This window comes from Pelodiscus sinensis, chromosome 2 (genome assembly GCF_052426305.1).
Source record: "Pelodiscus sinensis isolate ZL-2025 chromosome 2, ASM5242630v1, whole genome shotgun sequence".
Classification (NCBI taxonomy): Eukaryota; Metazoa; Chordata; order Testudines; family Trionychidae; genus Pelodiscus; species Pelodiscus sinensis.
Genome location: NC_143053.1, coordinates 227,260,737 through 227,281,839, shown reverse-complemented (window position 1 = coordinate 227,281,839; position 21,103 = coordinate 227,260,737). Strand labels below are relative to the sequence as shown.

The 21,103-nt window shown below is 41.8% G+C and overlaps 1 protein-coding gene across 3 annotated transcripts in view; it reads left to right on the top strand.

The window, feature by feature from the left end:
* The window catches only part of ARHGAP21 (Rho GTPase activating protein 21), a 203,229-nt gene that overhangs the window by 50,601 nt on the left and 131,525 nt on the right, over positions 1-21,103 (top strand). The gene's annotated exons all lie outside the window — the stretch shown is intronic.

The following is a 21,103-nucleotide window of genomic DNA, read 5'->3' as shown; positions in this document are numbered from 1 at the left end:
CTGTCTAATGGTTGTGTTGCTTTAAATCTCCCAAGATTTTCATTCCCTGGGTCTCCTGTGGATCTGTAATAGTTTTTACTTTTGTTAGGTTGAATATTCTGAGTACATACTGTGTATGTGTATATTAATTTATACTTTAGATGATGTATTGTTTGACACACGTAAACCTATAGAGACAAATCCCTAGCTGGTATAAATCTGCGTCGTTTCTTTGACTTCAAGTTAGGGTTTTTACCACAAGCCCTGCATCATGATGATGATGGCAGTGTGTTTCACATGGTGACACCTATCGCTTCACTTGAAAGCTGTCAAATTTAATTTTTAATTTAACATAGAAAAAGTGCTTGACAGAATTTTTTCTCCTTTTTCCTTCTTTATTGGGCTACTTTTTGGGTCCCCCCCCACTTCTTAAAATCACCCCATTCTCATTGTGCACTGAGACCTCCTGCTGCTCCTTTCTGCATCATGTATGACTACATCAATCTCCAGGGAGATGGATAGTTTCAACAGTGGGAGATGCACAGACTGTTTAAAACTTCCACATGATTGCAAAATTTAAGGATTAGTGGGGGCGGGGGGGGGGGGGGAGGAAGGCGGGTAGCAGATGGCAAGCTTATATCATGTGGGAGATTTGTGCCTTCTAGAAACAGATTTACATGCAAGCCTGTTTGTATTGTATGCATCTCCAAATTGTTCCATCAGAATAATAGATTATACTTGAGGGGAGGAGGAATGAAATCAGTATTTTAGATTTCTAACACAAGAAGAAGGGGGAATAAGCAGGAGATACTTGGTGTTAGTAAATAAGCACAACAGTGATATAGTTGGCATACCAGAGACTTGGTGGGACAATACACATGATTGGAATATTGGTATAGAAGGGTACAGTTTGTTCAGGAAGGTCAGGCAGGGAAAATGAAGTGTTGTCTCATATTAAAAATGTATGCACTTGCAGTGAGGTTAAGATGGAAGTAGGAGGTAGACTTGTTGAAAGTATCTTGGTAAGGATAAAAGGGGTGAAAAGCAAGTGGGATCTCATGATAAGGATCTATTACAGATCACCTAACCAATAAGAAGAGGTGGATGAGGCTTTATTACAGTAACAAAATCACCCAAAGCACAGGACTTTGTAGTGATAGAAGACTTCCAACTACTCAGACATCTTTTGGGAAAATAACATAGCAGGGTACAGATTATCCAGCAAGTCCTTGCAGTATATTGGGAATAAATTTTTAATTTCAGAGTGTGGAAAAAGCTACAAGGGAGAGGTTCTAGATTTTATTTTGACAAATAGGGAGAAACTGGTCAAGAATTTGAAAGCAGAAGGCAGCTTGCATGAAAGTGGTCAAGAGGGAAAACAGCAGTATAAAGACAATGGTTGGCAAGAAGGCAGACTTCAGTAAACTCAAGAAGTTGGTAGGTAGGATCCCCTGGGAAGCAAATCTAAGAGGAAAAACAATTTAAGACAGTTGGTAGTTTTTCGGAGACACCTTATTAAGGGTACACAAGAAAAATATCCCACTGCATAAGAAAGACTGGTAGTATGGCCTGGGACCACCCTGGCTTAACCAGGAGATCGCCAGTGATCTAAAAATAATAATAATAATAAAGAAGTCCTAGAAAATGTGGAAAATGCATCACATTACAGAGAATCAATATAAATAAATAACACAAGTATATATGGACAAAAATAAGAGAGGTCAGGGCACCAAATCAGATCCAACAAGATAGAGACATAAAGCATAACAAGATAATGTACTAAAATACATTAGCAGCAAAAGGAAAGTCAAGGACAGGGTAGGCCCAGCTCTCAATGAGGGGAGAAAAACAATAACAATAATCATCATTCAGGGATGTAGTGAAAGTTCTGTTGTAAGTAAGGTATGAGAAGTAATTCTTCCTCTACTCTGCACTGATTAGGCTTCAACTGGAGTCCAGTTCTGAGTGCCACATTTCAGGAAAGATCTGGACAAATTGGAGAAGTTCCAGAGCAGTGCAACAGAAATTAGTAAAGGACTAGAAAACGTGACCCAAGAGGGAAGATTGCAAGAACTGGGTTTGTTTTGTCTGGAAAAGAAAAGACTCAGAGGGGACGTAATGGTTTAAGTACATCAAAGATTGTTACAAGGAAGGAGAAAACTTGTTCTGAATTTCTGATGACGGGACAAGCAGCAATTGACTCAAATTTCAGCAAAAGAGATTTAGGTAGGTTGGACATTAGGAAAAACTTGCTAACTGTCAGGGTGGTTAAGCAGTGTAATACATTTTCTAGGGAGGTTGTGAAATATTAGTCATTGGAGATTTTGAAGAGCAGGTGGAAGAAACACTTACCAGGGTCTACATTGAATATGCTTAGTCCTGCTAAGAGTGCAGGGAATTAGATTAGATGACCTCTCAAATTCCCTTCCACTCCTATGATTCTATGATGATTTATCCCACTGTTAACGAATTCCAGACTTTCTGACAGGACTAGTAATTAAAGCTGTATTTTAGTCACGGATACTTTTACGGCCCATGACTTGTCCTACGTACCTGGTAAATCTTGGGTGCTTTTGGGTAGTGGTATCCCAAGGGTGCCATAGGTGCTCTAGGAGGGTCGGTAGCCTGGGCCTCTCACTGGTGCTTAGAAGGGAATAGGGTTGGAAGGGCTTGCACGCTTCCCAGATAGTTCCATATAGCTCCCCAAAAGTGCCGACATGTCCCTCAGCTCCTATGCAGAAGTGTGCTCCACAGCTCCCATTGACCAGGAACTTTGGTCATTGGGAGCTGTGGGGGTGGCACTTGTGGGCAGAGGCACCATGTATAGCTGCCTGGCTGGTCTCTGCCAAGGCTCCGAGAGACATTTTGCCACTTCCAGGGACCCCCCCACCAGAGGTAAGCACCATCCAGAGACTGCAGCCCAATTCCCTGCTTCACCCAAACTCCTACTGCTGCAGGAGGGTGGAGTACAGTGGTCTGAGATTGCCCCAGCAGCAGCGGTTGGCCAAAGGGCTGCCCAAGTTGCTCTGGTGGCCCTGGGGCCTCTGCAGAAATCTCAGCGGTCCCAAAAAGTCACAGCATCCATGATCTCCCTAATGGACTCCATAACACTCGCAGCTGCTTTTTGAGGACTTAATTTTGTCTTTTGAAATGTATTTTAATATTCACAGTGAAATATGAGTGTTACAAGGAATTGGTATACATAGACAGTCTCAGAAACAAAAATCAGTATAGTGTGACCTAAAGAAGCTGTCACTTTCCACACATTGCCAAAAGAAACAGCACTAACTGTACCTCACTTAATTCTTTAACGGTGAGGTGAAGGAACTGTTCCTCCATGTCTTCCTACAGGAAAACAAAATTTCCTTAGCCTTTAACATGCATACTTGTCTTTGAAGTTTTTCTATCTACTTTCTGGCAAAGGTGAACTGCCTAGACAAGTATTTTTGAATTGACCAATACCTTTTCTGTAGTTGATCAGAGGAGCTGCTTTTGAATAAAGTAAGACTATTTTATTTTGCTCTCTTCACAAACATTCAAGAGACCATACATTGAAAGTAAAGAACCCAGGCCCACTGGGGCATGATAGGGATGTAACCGACTAGTCAACTATCTGATAAGCATAAGCTTGTTGGATAGTCAACTAGTGATGTGGCTAGTCAATTCCCCCCCTTTGCTGCCTCTCTGAGAGGCAGCAAGGTGGGGGGGGGAGCAGGAGCAGGGCAAGGAAAGTAGAGGCACAGCAGGAAACGGTGTGAGCAGGGACTGAAACAGTCTCTGGTCGCTCCAGTTCTGCTGAGATTCTGCTTTTTGAAATATAAATTTCAAAAGCAGAAGCCCTGCAGGGAGTGTGGGGCCAGAAGCTGAGGGGCTAAAGGCTGAGGTGCCGCAGAGAGTCCCCTGCTGGTCCCGCACTCCCTTTGGGGCTTCTGCTTTTGAACTCTACAAGAGCCGGGCAGGCGTCCTTATAGACTAATCAAATAGTCGATGGAAATCCCATTGACTATTCGATTAATTAATTAATCTAAATTTAACATCCTTAGGCCATGAGTCTCCCAATATAACAACCTCTATTAATTTATGGAGGAGCAGAGCTTCTGAATGTTTGTTTGCTATAAGTTTGGATTTTTTTCATTGCAGCTAATCACATGGTTTCATTGTAAAGAATAATCCTGAAAAAGTGAATGGGTGGAGTAGGGATATTTTCAATTTCATACTACATTATAGTATATAATGAAGTAGGCATATAAAGGAGACTTGTTTTATGTATATTATAGGATGGACTGTAGTGTTGTGGTTTTCTTTTCATATAATGTATTGCAGTTCACTCTGTTTCCAGGTCGTAATTTTGGGGAAAGAGAATGAAACAGTGCAATAGCCTAGCTATCATGTTGCATATAAGTTTTCAAATACAGAAATGCTGCAGAGATTGTTGCGCTGCAGACTCCCTAAAAGAGTTTGTTCATATTAATTTGAGAGCTTTTAAAATCATGTTCTTAGTTAATCTCAAGGACAACAGAATAACAAAGTTTGTTAATTTCCTTTTTGTAATGACTGCAGGTGATAGCTATTTCGGAATTTTTGTGTTTTGAATTGATTATTTTCATATCATAATTTTGCATTCTGTCTCCTCCACTTCCTCTGCAGGAAAACTACACCATATATTTTCATCTTTCATATTGTACAGTGATTTTTATATTGATTACATTTGCTTTAGTTTAAAAATAAAAAGGTTACAATTATTCATTGAAGGCAACAGTTGATGGTTGAAATCCCTATTGATGGAGGTACCTGTTACAAAATAGGTAAAATCCCATTTAATTAAACATAGTGTTTAACCAGCTAACTGCTTACATGGGGTGGGGTTGGACCAAGGGGGCTGGATCATGATGCAGTGGCGCTGTGGGCCTGCTGTTGGTGGAGGGCTATTCCACCCTGACTGTAGTGCCCCAGCTGGGGAGAGAGGAGCAGGCTGCCAGGTAACTAGCAAACATCAGCTAATAACGTTAACCATTGACATCCCTTTTACAAAAGTACTGTTTGATGTTTGTAAATACTGGAAAATAACTTGGCAACATAAACACTTCAAAAAACAGAGTGTCTCATGCAAATACAAGTAGGCTTGCTTTATAAATAAGCAAATATATTTTATTAAAACAGTATACTGTTACAATAGATATTTCCTGAATGGAGTCTCAAGTATAGGTTTAACACCTCAGCACTGACTGCTATTAGAGAAGCATCTTCAGCACAGACTATTGGAAATATGCAACTTAGTTCTGACCACCTCACAGCTCATTGAAAAAGTTTCAGGAATTACAGGGTGCCACTGGCGCCTGACCTCTCTTGGTGTGAAAAGTTGGAATTCCAAGGTGGGTTCAAAATTTGGGTGTACAACATGCCCATTTTAATGAAGATGGCCTTAGAAAATATACTTTTATGTTTTTGTAGTCTATGTTTTTGTTTGCAATATTCTCTAAGGACAAAAATTGTCAAAAGGGTTTTTTGCCCTTCCATTGCCTATCTAGAGAAGTTAGAATGGCCATGTTTTAGCGAGGGTTGTCAGGCAATTAAAAAATTGTGATTAATTATGCTGTTAATACCATTTATTTAAATATTTTGGCTGTTTCCTACATTTTCAATTTATTTCAATTAGAACACCGAATACAACGTGTACAGTGCTCACCTAATATTTATTTTGATTACAAATACTTGTACTGTAAAAACAGTATTTTTTCCATTCACCTAGTGCAAGTACTATAGTTCAATCTCTTTATCATGAATGCTGAACTTAAAAATGTTGAATTATGTACAAAATAACTGCATTCAAAAATAAAATCATGTAAAACTTTAGAACCTACAAGTTCACTTAGTTCTACTTCTTGTTCAGCCAATCGCTCAGAAAAACAAGTTTGGTTACAATTTGCGGGACATAATGCTGCCTGTTCCCTATTTATGTCATCACCTGAAAGTAAGAACAGGTGTTCGCATTGCAAGATATTTGCATGCCAGATATGCTGAAGAGTCACGTGTCCCTTCATGCTTCAACCACTGTTCCAGAGGGTATACATACTAAGAATGTTAAATATCGGTTAATTTACTAGTCAACTAGTCGATAGGACTTCCTTGTTCCTCCTTTGAAATGTACAAGAGCCGCAGCGCGATCTATTGTGCATTTCAAATTTGGAACTCCATATGCAGCCTGAGCCAGTGGGAAGTCCAGCTGACTCCGGGCTCCACGTGCTTTGAAATGCACACGGCATACTTGCTTTGAAATGTACAAGAGTCCCTAGTGGGAGCTCTTGTGCATTTCAAAGTGGAAGCGCCTGCATGGCACCTGGACTCAGAGTTCCCTGCTGAACCTGGGCTCCATGTAGCTCTGCCACTTTGAAATGCTGCGCAGAGACAGGGTCAGTTCGGGACTTTCCAGCAGTTCCTGGGCTCCATGCAGCATTTCCATTGAACCTGGGGTGCCCCCAGCTGCTCGGGGCTCCTTGTGGCATTTCTGCGGAACTCGGGGTCAGCTAGTGACTCCGCAGGTGATTCTGGGCTCCACCTGTGGCACTTCCACAGAACCTGGGGTTAGCTGGTGACTCCCCAGCTGACACCAGGTTCTGTGGAAATGCCGCATGGCACCTGTGGTCAGCTAGGGAGTCCCCAGCTGACCCTAGGTTCCACGTGACACTGCTACTTTGAAACGTGGCTGTGTTTCAAAGCAGCAGCACCGCATGGAGCCCTTCCCAGGTTCCGTGCGGCACTGCCGCTTTGAAGTACCTCCTCTTTCCCTCCCCCCTTTGCTGCCTCTATCTTATAGAAGCAGTAAAAGGGGAGGGGGAAGCAACTAGTCAACTCAACTATCTGATAAGCATTTGCTTATCGGATAGTCGACTAGTCCTTAATACATACATGCTGCTGAAGAGATTTGCTCAATAACAATTAAAAGCAGAACAAATTGATACAGGTGATGAAAATGAACATGCATGAGAAGCCACCAGCAGAAAGTTGCTTTTCTTTTATGGTGGTTTTGTTCTGTAGATTTTGGATGCCACTTCAAATTCTTAAACTTTGGGCCAAGTGCTGTAGCTATTTTTAGAAATCTTGTATTGGTACCTTCCTTACGTTGTGTCAAATCTGCTGTGGAAGTGTGCTTAAAATAAACATGTGCTGAGTCCTCATCCAAGACACTCGCACATATGTGGCAGAAAGAGGTAAAACAGAAAGGAGACATGCAATTGTCCCTTAAGGAGTTAAGTCACAAATTTAAGACAAGACTTTTTTTTTTTTTTTTTTTTTTTTTAAACAAGCACCATGAACATTGAAGTATGTCCTCTGGAATGGTAGCGGAAGCACGAAGAGGCATGTGAACATTTAACGCATCTGGCATGTAAATTCCTTGCAACACCAGCTACAAAAGTGCCATGTGAACACCTGTTCTTACTTTCAGGTTTCATTTTAAATAAGTAGGTCATATTCTCTCATAAATGTAAACAAACTTGTTTGTCTTAGCATAGTCTGATCAAGAAGTCTGTTTTGTTTTGGAGTGCACTTATGTCGCAACAGCCTATATTTGTAAGTTGCACTTTCATGATAGTTTGCCGTACAGTACTTGTATGAGGTGAACTGAAAGATATTATTTTTTTATCATTTTAGTAGTGCAACTAATTAGTCAAAATTTAAGTAAGCACTGCACTCTTCATATTCTGTTGTAATAGAAATTAATATATTTGAAAATGTAGAAAACCACCCAAAATATTTAGTAAATTTCAATTGGTGTTTTGTTTTACAATGTAATTAATTATGATTTTTTTAAAAAATCAGTTAACTTTTTGAGTTGGTCATATACTTAATAGCTGTAGTTTTTAATGTAATAGTCTTAATATAGTCTCTGTACAACATTAGCTTGTAACTGAGATGCAACATAGAGAGCATGAAATGCCTGTATTGTATGTATGTGTATAAAAACTTGATTTTGTATGTGTGAAGTTCTTAAATTCTTACTGTATAATCTGTCTTTAAAAAGATGTTATATTTTTAAAGAGTGTTTTAAGCACTAGATTTTATGCCTACAGTTTTTTTTAATGCCTCAATGTTCAAGAACAGTATAATTCATAGATTCCAAAACCAAAGGAACCATTGTCATTATGTAGTCTGGCCTCCTGTATAACACAGACCATTGAATGTCCCCAAAATAATTCCTAGAGCAGATATTTTAGGAAAACATCCAATCTTGATTTAAAGTAATTTAGGTGTACAGTGTGACTGAAAACAAACTTTGATAGGCTGGCTCTTTTGTGTGTATGGGCAGTGGTGGGTTTGGAATTGTTAGTCTGATTCTCTTAGCTTTCTTGTTGTCTCAAACATTGTGAAAAGTGTGTTCTCAGTGTTTGGCTAATGACTTATCTTATTGTGAAATGCTTAGGCTTGAAATGGAAAACCTTTCTATAAAATATGTTATGTAGGCATCCCACCTGCCTATTCCCTCCCCTCCGCCCCCGCCCCTGTGGCTGCCTCTGATATGGTGCTTTTAAACTGGCTCCCCCTGATCTCTGTGTGAGGGTAGGCAGCTCCTTGGAGCCTGAATGTGGGGAGAGCTGGCTTAAAAGTTGGCTCCTCACAGGCACCAGCTCCTGCCTCTCCCCTTCCCCCCCCCTTTGTTGCCTCTGATGCAGTGTCCACTATGCTTATCAGTTAATTCGTTTACACGATTATACACTAATATCCCTAGTGACAAGCAGCCCCACTAGGCAAGTCATTTCTGTTGAGCCACCTGGAAGGCTTTATTAGCTATTCCTCTGGAGGGTTTGATTCCTTTTCCTTTTACCCTTGCAAGTATTGTTGCTGGAAACCTCTTTTGGTATTGAGACTCTTCATCAGATAGTGAGGTTACCTGTTGGTAACAGCAATACCTTCACTGCTGAATAAAGAATTTAACTAACAAGCTCAGATCTGACACGTTTTGCTGTTGATGTGCTACCAGTCCAGCAGATGTTTCCTTTCTTAGCAATTTTTAAAGAGGATGTTGCTGTTAAAGAATGGAGGCCTATGTTAGTGAAGCGATAATAAAACTAGGAAGACCTTAATTTCTTTCTTTTTAACAATTTTTTGACCAACGTTAGATGGAATTTTAAGTTTTTTTAGTACTGTGGTCTGGCATTGGTCTGTGAATGGACACATTAATTACAAGACATTACAAAAAAACACAAAAGAGATTTTATTGTGGAGAATAAGTCCATCAATTACTGTTAGCCAAGGTGGTCAGAGGTGCAACACTGTGCTCCAGGTCTCTAAATCTCTAACTGCCAGAAGCTTGGGACTGATCTATAGGGGATGTATCACTTCATAGATTGTCCTGTTCTGTTCATTCCCTCTTGGAGCATCTGGCACTGTCGGGTGTCTGAAGGCAGAATACTGAGCTTGATGTATCATTGATCTGATCCAGTGTGACCATTATGTACTCCTGTGTTACAGTTTTGTCAGTCATTCATTTGCTGTGCAGTATTTTTTTTCTTTATTTTTGTGATTTGTGAGTAGAGGTACATATTTAATTTCCAGCAAAAGAAAGAAAATAAATATCCCTGGTGCGTTTGAATTTGTACCCACTTCTTAGGCAGGGATTTCATCTTTCCCATACTTGAATCTTAAACTGGATTAATACATTTTATTAGATGAAAAATGGGAGGGTTCTGATTTCTCAAGAAATGGACCTTTGCATATATTAAAGACTATCTTGCTATACCATAAGATTTTATTTTTCATCTAAGTGACTTTTCTGTGCCCTAATGTCAGCCAGAATGATCAGCTCTCTGGAGGTGCTTGACTGTAAAGGACTTAATCTTTGCTCTCTACCATACAGGGTATGATCTGACAGGATGTGTTGTTTGTTTTATTTATTTATTTAAATATTTTTTACCCCACCTCTCTATTTAAAATATTCAAGGCGGCTTACAAAAAATGTTTAAACACAATACAAATATATATACAAATTTAAAATGAGACCCCAGAGGACATAAAACCTGCTAAAAACGTAGTGTTAGTCTTCTGGGTCCTCCCCAAGCTCTGACCGTTTTAGAGGGACTGCTGGCACAGTGACAGATGCTCAGATATAAACATTTAGGAGAACGAATGGTTCTCCCTTTTGGGTTTAAGCACTGTAGGAGCCATAGAGGCACAAGGCTCAACATTGTTTTATGCTGTTCCACACTATTCGGTGCTGCTGATTTCAACGCTTGTGCAAAATAGGGGACATAGATAGGAAGCAGCCTATCGAAGTATTTACAAAGTTAGATATGGAGCATGAAATTTATTTGAGGTCTGTCGATGACTCTGGGGATTTATAATCCTGCATAGGAGACTTTCATTTTGGGGATGCTGTCTGAAATTAAGCCCAGATCAGTAGTATCTGAAAGATATTACCATCTTATATCGTCTGACTTTCTGCGTGTGAGAGAAGGGATTGATCTCAGCACACCAACAAACATATGTCCATATCATAGAACTGTCTACTGCAGTTATCACTTTTTGTGATAGTCTCAACAGAAAAGTCAACAGCGGAGTATGCTGGAGTATCTTCACAAGCAGATTCGTAGAGGTGTGCCATAAAGTCTGCAATACTGCTGGTCCAGCTATAGCTTTTCTCTGAATAGACTATTTTAGCTTCCAAGGCTATACATGGGGTAACATTTACAAGGACTTTCTGTTTGCACTTAAAAGGCTTTAAACAAGGTTAGTTGGTAAATGGAGTTAACAGAATAGTGTGGGTAAAATTCAGAAACCAGTCCTAACTAGGGATATGAACATGTAACGAGTTACCCAATAAGCATGGCTCTTAGTGTGTGTGATGCTCACCAGGTAATTGTTAACTGGTACCTAGGCCTGCCATGGGTGGAGGGTTGCTGGCTTCCAACCCGCATAGATATGGAGCCAATAGACCTGCTAAGGGCCAGAAGCAGCAGCCTCGCACAGGACCAGCAGAGCTCCACCATTCTCCCGTTAAATGTAGTATTTAATACTACGTTTAACTGGTTAACCAATTAAAAGGGATTTTACATCCCTAATTCTAACCGTGACTTTCAGAACACAAAACACAATATGAAATATGTGAGATCGAGAGCCTCTTTGTCTCTACTGTAGTGGACAAATTTACAAAAAGCGTAAGAGTAACATTGTTGGTCTTACCATGGCAAAAAGGATCCTTACTCTTGGTCAGGAATCCCTAATGCTAGGCACAGTACAAACTTAGGTTACAAAGATGATCTCTGCCACAAAAAGCTTTCAGTCTAAGTAACACAAGAGAGAACAGATGAATCGAGACAGACAGGGAAGTACAACGAAAGAATGAGACAAAGTAAGAGGCAATAAGGTCCTAGAAATGCTTTGTCCCTTCTTAGCTTCTGTTCTTAAGTTGCAACTCATTGGGGTGTTAGAGAAGTGTTGAAAAAAGATAAATTGATACACTTGTTTTGGCTATAAAACGGTATTCCTCCATGGGGAGCAAAATTCACACTTGTTCAAATTGCTGATTGTAAAACTAGAGACTAGTGGAAGGTGCCATTTCTGTGAGTTTCCACAGTGAATGTATTGGGTTTACTTGAACTAAACCCTCTGTCAGTCCATTCAGTGTTAGAATTAGGGATGTTAAAATGTATTTATTAAAGTAAACATGTAACCGCTGAAAATGTCATTGGTTCCATGCAGGAGTAGAGAGGAAGTCAGCTTCCTGGGAGCCTGTGCATGTGGAGAACTGGCTTTTAAGTTGGCTCCTTACATACACTGGCTCCTACCACCCCTCTTTCCCCACTGCCTCTGATACAAAGGGAGCAGCTTGTGGGGATGGACTGTGACTGGGCTCATTGGTTAACCATGTATACAATTACACTTTCACGTCCCAAGTTAGAATGTGAATGCATGAGGAGGAGGTAGCTTCCCAGCCCAGAATTCTAGCATTGCAGATGGTGGTTTCAAGAGCTCTTCTGCACCAACAATTGTTTGTCCTGAACAACTTGGGATAGGGAGAGAACACAGGAAATATCTGTCCTCTCAGCCATGCATGTTTATGCAGGAGTCAGACACTTCTTCTGGCATGGAGGGGAAATGCAGGAGGAATCTTACTCTCTTCACTCTTCCAGAGTGTGTTTGCCATGGCCATGCTTTGATGTGGGTACTGTGTCGCCAAAAGCTTAGGTAGAGTTGGTTTGACTCTGACCTCCTAATCTTCCCATACGTAACATGACTTGCTGAATTGCAGTGATCTGATCCTATGTATTAATCATCAGCCATGAAACATTGAATAGAGTTTAACTTAATTTTGGGAGAGATTTTGGAAGGTACACAGGGCATCTGGATCTCAACTCCCATAGAAAGAGGGAGAAGAAATAGAAGTTTGGCACCTAATTCATATTTGTCCCCTTTAAAAATCTTTCCCTGTGTATGTGTGTAATAGATCAGACATGCACCTAAAGAATAAGTAATATAACTTTTGATTTTTCTGGTATTTACTTGTACCTTCATTCAGAGAATTAATTTACACTGTAAGTAGTCTCCCGTAATATTTTATTGTTTTATATAAACTAACATGCAGTCAGGGTTGTGACCAGCCCATCACACAATATGCTACAGTTTGTCTACTACTTCAACAAAGACACGTCAACACACAACCCAAGTGATTTTGCAAACCTCAGCTGGAGTCAAAAAAGTTACCACAAATGACTGTTGTTGTATCCATAGTATTTAAACTTTTATGCTAGCAGCTAAATACTTGCAGGGTTGTTCTGAGGATTAATATCCATAGTATTTAAACTTTTATGCTAGCAGCTAAATACTTGCAGGGTTGTTCTGAGGATTAATTGGTTAGTGTTCATCCTTTAATATAAAGTCTCTTTCATATTTTTAAGGCAATTGTTAACATATGTTTGGTGGTGGTTAGTTGTCCAGACAATGTTTGAGTTCTATATGAAGAGAAAGAGAGGTGTATTGAGAGTTTGGGAAGTAAGCCAAATGGAAGATTTTTCTGGATTTAGGATTTTTTTGTTGCAGTCTTCCATGCCTTTATCAAAGCCAGACAGGACTAACTGTAATAAGTGCACAGAAGCTTAATGGTAACCAGCTAATAATTTGTAAAGTAGGTTTGTGCTCTTTATTTGGTCTACTTTATTGTATGAAGATGGTCTGAATAGCTGAATATTTTCTAGGGTTTTTTTTATATGAAATATTTTATTTTTATTTCAAAACATTAAGTATGTCTTTTAATCTTGTTTAATGTTGATGCACAGCTTGTTGGGCTTCCATGATACTAACCTATTAAGAGTCTGTCTATCCTGCAGTCTGTAGATATCTTCACAGTTCAGAAAAGAGTACTGTATTTATTATTAAATGAAATATTCAAGGTGAAATAAAGGAGAAATATTTACTGTAAACTTCAGCATCTCGTGTTTTATGGTAACTTTACAGAAAAGGAAATAGTTTGAGATTTGGAAAAAAACCTCCTTTCTCGCAGCACTAGAAATGTCTTTTGAACTCTTTAGGGAAAGGGTACTTAAACTTGGACGGTTCAGCTCTTATCTGTTTTGTTGGTTGAGTTTGACTGGATAATCCATAGAAATTCAGGGATTTAACTTCTGTTTAAAATGAAACAGAGACACACAGCTTTATTAAGGTGTATGCTACAAAATAGTCTTTGAGTTTGTCAGAACTTACATTTAATGACCACAAATGATTCATTATGTAACTATAAGTGAAGCTTCTTCAGAGTGAAGTCACCTTTAGGAAATGACACATTTGTGTATTCTTAACTTCTACATGACAATAATATTTATTCAATTCACAAGTAAAAACATGTAGGAGCTCTGCCCTTAGTAAGTCATTCTAGTCTATAGAAATCAACATAATTGCTTTCCTGTATGTGTTTTTTTTTCTCTCTCTTGTGTATCATACAGCTTAATTTTATATTGGAAAACTTCCTCCTTTTCCTTTCAAAAAGCTTTTTCTAAAGAGGGAGGTTTGAGTGGATAGGGTGTGATTTTTAGGGAATGCGTGCGTGTATGTGTGTGTGTCTGGTTCATTGGGCTAATAATGTGACACAGAGTTTTTAACTTGTAACTTGGGCGTTGTCTACACTTACCAGGAGATCTGTGCTGAAGGGAACTCTCTCCCCCCAAAAATCGATTAAGCTAAACTGATCACTGAATGCATGCTCATCAATGCCAGTCCTCCACCAGATGGAGAAGCATAAAGCAATTGATGGGAGAGTTTCTCCCATTGACATCCCTCTTTCTTCTCTCCCCGCCACCCCAGGCAGAGGAGATGCCATGGCAACTTGATCTAATGGACATCTATTCATGTAGCTGGAGTTGCATACCTTAGTTCAACGTTGCCTCCTAGTGTAGACCTTACCTAGTTCAGATCCTTCTCTGGTTAGAGAAGTGCCTGAAAATTGCTATTATCTGATGGTTATTTGGGTGAAACAAATTGTGTTTTGTGACATGAGTGCTGCTGTCATTGTAATTGATATTTTCAGACACATTATTGGCAGGTCTCTTACCTTTCCCCACCCATGCAATCTGTCCTTTCAGATGGCGTGGCTACATGGAAAACCTTACACTGCTATTGCTGTAGGTGGTCTGTGAATACATGTCTAACATATTTCATAGACTTCAAAGTAAGATGGAAACATCCTGATCATCTAGTCCAGGGGTGGGCAAAAGGGCCTCTGTGGGCCTGATCCAGCCCGCGGAGGACCTGCTGCTCCCCTGGTCCCAGAGCAATTAGGGTCTGGGGGAGGGGGAGCACCCAAAGCCTTCTCTGTTCTGTGAGCAGTGCCGCACACTGCTTGCAGGTTGGGGGGAGAGCAGAGGAGGCTTCATGCACTCCCCTGCCCCCAGGCCAATCAGGGCTTGGGGACAGGGGAGCTGCGTGAAGCTTCCTTTGCCCTGTCCCGGCCCTGTGAGCTGCAGTGCTTCAAAGTGCCACGTGCTCCTCGCAGGATGGGAGAAGGCTTACTGTTTTCCCCAGGCCCTTATTGGCCTGGGGGCAAGGAGGAGCGTGCGAAGCTTCCTCTGGTCTCCCCCCCCACCCTGGGAGCCTAGTGGGAAGGGGGACAAAGAAGCTCCCTCGCCCCCAGGCCAATCATGGTCTCGGGGTGGGGTAGCCCCGCCCCTTCCCATTTAGGCCCTGCCTCTTCCAGGGTGGCCTGGGGCTACTTCAGATTTTTTTTAAGTGGCCTCCAAGCAAAAATTATTGCCCATCCCGGATTTAGTCTGACTTTCTGCACATTGCAGGTCACAGAACCTTACCCATTCCTGAAACAGACCCCCCAATCTCTGGCTGGATTATGGAAGTCCTCGAATCATGGTTTAAAATAACACAGAATTCACCATTTACACTAGTTCAAAGCTGCAAGTGACCCATGCCAAATATTGCAGAGGAAGGCAAAAGAACCCCCCAGGGTATCTTTCAATATGACTGGGTGGAGGGGATTCCCTCCTGACCTCAAATATGACAATCAGGCTTTCAGAGTGTGTGTGTGTAAGACCCAGGAGGCAGATACCTAGAAGAGAATTCTCTGTAGTAACTGATTTTTTTTCTTATTTCTATTTGCCTGCTCAAAAGTTTTCAAATGTACCACGTTCTGTACAAAATTGACTTGTATCTCTACACTATTATATGGGAGTTAAATAACTGAATTTCTGCATTGTCTTGAAAAATTTAGTACTGAAGAGTTTTCCAGTGTTCTGAGGCCAGTGGTTAAAGTACTGTTTGCTCAGTTAATGGGATCAGACCAGCTCTGTCTCTCTTGGATTAGTTCTCTTTTTTTTTCATGAGCATGTAAGACACTTTTTGAGAGCATTTATTAGCCTTGTTTATATAGCTCAATTGATTGAATTGGAGAAAAAATCACATACAAAATAAGGATGTTAAATGGCATTTAATCAGCTAATCAACTAGTCGATTAGTTGATGGATGTGGGGAGGGGGAACAACCCCACTGCGGCTTGGCAATCTCCCTGTCCCAGGAGCTAACCCCGCTGCGGTTCTGCCTTTTAAATCTATTAAGATCTGCCAGGCTCTTAATACATTTAAAAAGCACATATGCAGTGAGGGGGGGGGGGGGACTGGGCATGAGCTGGGAGTTAGCTGATTCCCAGCTCACTCCTGGTCCCCCACTATGTCTCTGCTTCCCCTGCCCATCTGTGGAGATGGTGCTGGAGGCCTGGCAACCAGCTTTTAATCCGGCTCCCCCCAGCACCGGCTTCTGCTCCGCTCTTGCTGCCTCTCTCTGATAGAGACATGGTTATTGGATAGTTGACTAGTCGCTTTCATCCATAATACCGAAACTATGTAGTAAAATGATATAGTGAAGTGTTTTAAAAGCTAACTTGATAGCTATACTAAAAGGTTGAATACCTTAATTAAGCCTGTCTCTAAGTTTTTTGTCTTGTGTGGTCACCTCATCCCCTCTTGGATTACCCATTTCTACCATGCCAACCACAGGTTTCCTATCTTCACTTGTTGTGTACTCCATCACTTAGGTTCCAGTTGCCAGGATAACTTCTTACGACATTTGCCCCACCCCCCCATTCACTCTGCTGGTGAGACTGACCTTTAGCAACCACTTGTACACTTCTCCTACAAGCATTGCTCACATTCTGCCATGACTTTCCTTTATGCTTGGGAAGAGAGCTTCTCAGTAAAGTTCTCAAATGGCCACCCCAGTCTCTCTCATTCTCCTTAAAACGTATGTTTTCTTTGATGTAGATACTATTATCAGAATAATAAATAACAAACAATATACAAATGACTTCAGTGGACTCACAGCATGAAGAATTTTCATATTTAATTCCCCACAATCGATTCAGCCACAGGTGAAGTGTGATGTGAGGACTATTATCATTCATATTTCTTGGAGAAAATAGCTCATGCAGAAACCTCTCTTCCCTGGACAGTTTACCATTCTTCTCTCCAATTCCGGTTAATTCTAATCTCTCTAATTCCTATAGATTAAAAATGAGTACAGAAAAGTGTTTATATTGGAGACCTAGCCCACTTTTAATCTAATAGATACAGTTTTCATATTACACTTAAACTGTGTGGTTGTCTTACTAATTGAAAAAAAAAATCTGAATGATTTCCAGATCAAATACCCAAAGCAGACAGAGAAGATTAGATCCTTTTTGGAGGCCTCATAGGGTTTCATACACTTAAAAAAAAAAAAAAAAAAAAAAAAAAAAAAAACATTTTCACTTCAGCTTTGAGGTAAATAAGCATGAAGTGGCATTGGCTTGGAAAATCACAAGTGGATGTCATTATGAATAAAGGATTCCTGCCTGAAGATGCAGCTGCATGAAGGGATAAAATGATATATAATTTAACAAAACTGCATAATTTGAACTATAGTTCATATAGTTATATGAAATCTACATAAATATTTAGGATTATTCTTAAAAACATGGTTTTTTAATGCTTGGGAGGGTGAGGTGTAATTTACAGCAGATGGTATTTTAACTTTGCTACTTGTATAATTTTGGGTGACGTTGGTGGGGGTGAATCACTCTCTAGGAATGAACTCCAAAACAGTTTGCCAGTATTTTCTTGAATAGCAAAAGACTAAATTTATATCAAGTAGACTAACAAATGAAATGGCTTTTTCATTTCTTTTGTCACACTGCTCTACATGTTGTTGTGTAAAGCAGAAATTAGATTTGCTTTTGTCTACACTTTGTGTAATTCCTTTTCAGGGACAGAATATTTAACTTGTGAACCAGTGTAGATGGGCCTGCATGTTTAGTTTTGTCAGATGGAGTGTGATAATTGGAGGGAAGTGAAGAGGTTAAAAAGTAATAACTGATCAGGTTCAGAAGCTACTGCTGCTCTCAGAATACCAATTCTGAGCATACTATGAAGTAAAGAAGAGAATTACCAGACACACAAGTTGTATGATATATTGGGGAAGAAGCATGGCTTTGTAATGGAAATCATGCTTCCTCAATCTATTAGAAATCTTCGACTGGTCAACAAGTATGTAGTTAAGGGTAATCTATGGGATGCAGTGCACTTGGACTTTAAGAAAGCCTTTGGCAAGATCCCTCATGAAAGGCTTTTAAGCAGAGCAAGCAGTCATTGGATAAGGATGTCCACCTGAGATCAATAACTGGTTAAAGAAAAAAATGTAGGAATAAATTGAGAGCTTTAACAGTGGAGAGGGGTAAATAGTGGGCTCCCCCAAAATCTGTACTGGGACCAGTGTTGTTGAACATATTCATAAATGATCTGGAAGAAAGGCATAATCAGTAAGGAGACCAAGTTTTCAGGTGATACAAAATTACACATTATGCTCAAAGCTGATTGTGAAAATGGCAAAGGGATCTCACAAAATTGGGTGACTGGGCAACAACAGCAGATGAAATTTATTGTTAGAAAACAGAATCCCCAATATATACCTATGATTAGGGTGCTCGCTATACTCACCAACCCCTCTCTTGGCCGGGGCTGAGGCCACCCTGGCCCCAGCTCTGTCCCTGCTCCCTCCAGCTGCTGGGGAGGGTCTGATGTTACCCTTCTTCTTCCTCTGCCCCTATCCCTGGCTCTTCCTCCTCCACCAGCTGCCAGGGAGTGTTCAAGGCTGCCCCAGCCCCCCACCCCCACCCCCAAGCCAGCCCTGGCTCTTGGGCCCTACCACTGGGGAGGGTAGCTGGGGTGAGGTCATGCCTGGCTTTTCCCCCTGGCTGCCAGGGAGGGGCTGGGGCTGGCCCGGCTCTCCTTCCCCTGACCACTGGGGTGGGCCTGAGACTTCTCTGGCTCTCCCCCTATCCTAAGGTGCCGGGAGGGGTTGGGGTGAAGTCGTACCAGGCTGAAGCCATGCTGGGCCTGGCTTTCACCCTGGCCCTGGGGGTAGGGTTGCCAGGTGTTGGTATTGACCCGGACACTCCTGTATTTTCGGCTCCTGTCTGGTAAAACAATTCAGAAAATACCGGACACCTGAAATGTCGGTTATGTTCTGATTTCCCCGCCCCCTCCCTTCCCGGGCCAGGGGGCAAAAATACCAGATTGTCCGGGTGAATACCGGACTCCTGGCAACCCTACACACACTCAGCAATCTGGCCCAGCCCTCCCCCTGCTCTCCTCCATGCTGCTTACCTGGTTCTGCAGGGAAGCTGTCTGGCGGAGCAGAGAGGGAGGCAAGATGGCCACCAGCAGCCTTTTAGGAGAGGCAGAGCTCAGCCCCTCCTGTTCTTAAAGGGGCCATGCAGTTTTAAAAATTTTTTTTGCTTAATAACGCTCTGGGTCCTTCCTCCCCCCCCAAACTTTGCCCTCCCCCCCCCCCCCTGTTTTTCAACAGAATTTTTTCCCCTTTTTCTTGGAGGGAGTAGGGGAGGAATGTTCGGTATTTTTGGTTAAACCATCGGGCAACCATAACTGGGAGTGGGGACAGTCTGAGGCCAGGCCAACCCTGGAACTTCTTTCCTGCCACTGGGCAAGGCCAAGGCCATACCAGCCCTGGCTCTGCTCTCTTTCACCAGGAGGAGGGACCAGGCTGAGGCCTCGCCTGGCCAGGCCTAGCCCAGCCACTGTCGGGAAGGGGGGGAGGCCTAGCCAGCCCCAGCTCTACCTCCTTCCCCTTCACCTCCCCCTCAAATCTCTCTCCTCCCTCCCCCTCCCCTGCCCAGCCTGTCTCTCTTCCCTCTGGATGCTGCAGGGGGGAGGGGAGGGGAGTTGAGCTGAGCGAGGCTGAGGCCTCACTGTGGCAGGCCCGGCTCTCTTTGCCCCAGCCGCCGGATGGTGGTTGGGCCGGGTCCAGCTGGAAGCTGCGCAGCTTTCCCCCTTCCCCAAATATGGGGGAGGGACAAGGTGGGAGGTCACAGTGTTTGTGGTTCCCCGGAGCACCGGGGAGGGGGGAGGCTGTGTGGCTCGCGGCTCCCTGGAGCACAGGGTAGGGGAGAAGCCGTGTGGCTGAGGGCGGAGGTAGGGGCTGCAGGCAAAGGGAGGGGCTGTGGGACACACTGAGACACATAATGCCCCTTTCTCTCCCCCCTCCTCTCCGCAGGATGACAGAGAGAGAGAGATATCGAGATATCTATCTATCTATCTTGGAGTCACTGCATACTATTTTCTGAAAACATCTGCCCAAAATCCAGTGGAAGTGTAATACTGTATAAAGTGTAACACTGTAGGGAACCATTAGGAAAGGATAGTTAATAAGACAGAAAATATACTGCTGTTGTGGGCATACCATGGTTTTGTACATCTTGAATACTGCATACAGTTCTGGTCACCCCATCTCAAGAAAGATATTTTATAATTGGAAAAGGTGTGGAGAAGGACACCAAAATCATTAGGGATATGGAACAACTTCCATACAAGGCAAGATTAAAAAGACTTGGGCTATTTAGCTTAGAAAAGAGACAATGGGAGAGGGGATGGAAATATGGTTGTGGTTTATAAAATCATAAATGGTTTGGGGAAAGTGAACAGGGAAGTATTATTTACTCCTTTTTTTTATAACCCAAGAATCAGAGGTCACCCAATGAAACTACTAGGCAGCAGTTTAAAACAAGTATAAAGAAATACTTCCTGTACACAATGCACAACCGACCTGTGAAACTCATTGCCGGGGACATTATGAAGTCCAAAAGTATAGCTTGGTGAAAACAAGCAATTAGATAAGTTTATGAAGGATAGATCCATTGGTGGCTATTTGCCAAGACAGCCAAGGGGACAACTGCATGCTCTGGGTTTCCCTAAGCCTCTGATTGCTGCTAGAAGCTGGGCCTATATGGATGGATCACGCAATATATTTCCCTGTTCTGCCCGTTCCCTCTGAAGCATCTGGCACTGGCCACTTTCAGACATTGGGATACCGTTCGTCTGACCCTGTTTGGCCATTCTAATGTGACATACAGGTCAGGACAGAATGGTCTGTGTACCATATATGTATGTATGTGTATGCTGGGTAAATACCTGACTCCCAGCAGGGACAAAGGAAGCAGATCAGTATTTGTACTTGAGTAAAGTATGTTAGACAAGATTTTCAGTCTGTATGAAACAAAAAACAGGACTATGTAGCACTTTAAAGACTAACAAGATGGTTTATTAGGTGATGAGCTTTCGTGGGCCAGACCCATTTCCTGGGTCTG